The sequence below is a fragment of the Microtus ochrogaster genome, chromosome 2 (assembly GCF_000317375.1).
Source record: "Microtus ochrogaster isolate Prairie Vole_2 chromosome 2, MicOch1.0, whole genome shotgun sequence".
Lineage (NCBI taxonomy): Eukaryota > Metazoa > Chordata > Mammalia > Rodentia > Cricetidae > Microtus > Microtus ochrogaster.
The window spans coordinates 66,729,975-66,731,619 of record NC_022010.1 but is presented as its reverse complement, the minus strand read 5'-3'; positions in this window follow the sequence as shown (position 1 = coordinate 66,731,619).

Genomic DNA, 1,645 nt, shown 5'->3' with positions numbered 1-1,645 from the left:
CCCTCTGAGGTGAACAGAGAGTCACTTTCCCTGAGAAGCTCTTGGACTCCAGACCTTGAAATTACGGGCTCCCAGTCACTGATGGTCAGGAGAAAAAACGTCTCCACCTGACTCCCCTGACTCTTCCCAAAGGTCTTACAGGGATCTCTCACTTCCATGCTCAAACTGGGCAGAGACAGGGCTAGAAGTGTCCCTAGGCATGGATGAGGTATTGTATCCTGTGCAGTCAGGGAAGTGTCTGCTAACCTTGAACTGCGGGATCCATGTCCTGGCAGTTCTGAAGATGAAGAGATTGATGTGGTAAACTGGACAGAGGAGGATAGGCTGGTGTTCCCTCTGTCTGTCCTGACCCTTCTTCAGAGTCAGAAACAGAGATTGATATACTAACGTAGTGGAGGTGCAGGGCAGGGCAGGGCTCCTAGGAGGGTGACAACTGTTGATCAGCGAAAGGCTTTCTTGGGAGAAAAGCAAGCACATGTCCCCTCCTCTCAGCACTGATCTCCCTTCCCCAAGTTTGTGCGCCAGGCAGAAGTTAAATAAATAGCAATACCATGGGTAGAAGATTATGAACCTGAGCTATTTCATTTTTCAGTGACAAAACAATTCTTCTGTGGAAACAAAAATAGAACCTCTTTTCCAAAGTAACATATCCCTAGGCCCAAATTTTGAAGTCAAGATAACTTTATGATGGTTTAACTTAGCAGCCCCCAGAATCAAATGTCTCTCTGCAGTCAAAAAAATTCAAAGAAAACACAATAATATGCCTAATTCAGACTTTGTGTATATTCCATCTTTATGTGGCTTTTTAAAAATTAATTTTACTCCTTTAATCTATGTCTGTCTGTACTCTTTTATATTACTTTTATTGTCTCTTTAAAGACTTTGTTTTATTTTTTAAAACTATTTACTTCTTTTTATAACGGTCTACACTTTTTCCTCTCTCTTCCAAGCCTACTTAAGTTTTTTAAACATATTATGTCTCATTTAGTGGTCTTTTATATCTGAATCTGTCCTATTGTATATCTGTAACCATTTTTTGACAAGGAGTGCTTTTCTTAATGCTAAGTGGGCATGGCTAGGATCAACTCTGCAGGCCTGCCTGTTTGCTCCATCCAATCCAGAATGGCGGAGGTAAGTTCACCACCTCTGCAAACCATGCTCATCAACCCAGCTCCAGGGACACAGCGGGCCTATGTTGTCATTAATCAATCTATAGTACTCTGCTTAGAAACCCCATTTAAGTACAGGACCTCCCAAAAGAGCCACAGTCTGTGCTTCCAGAACAAACCAGAAATTCGATTCTTGAAGGAGCCCCACAGTTTTTGCTGTTAATGCTGAGTCAGGAAGCCTTCTCTTAAAAGGAGCTGTGAACTCATATGATTTATAGTAAAGTCATGGGAATATATACACGTATATTTGTGGCTCCCTTTTTTGTGGGGGGAAAAAAGAGGACTCTTCCCTCATTCCGTAAAGTGGGGAAAATGACATTAAAAGATAAAACTAAAACCTTTATCTTGAATTTTACACAACTGCTTGGACAAGGGAGATACTTAGACTTGTGTGCACATCAGAGTACTCTTCTCGAGTTCTTCCACAGTGAACCAACCCTTGGAGTACCCGGTGGCTTTTTCTAGCCAAATTTGCA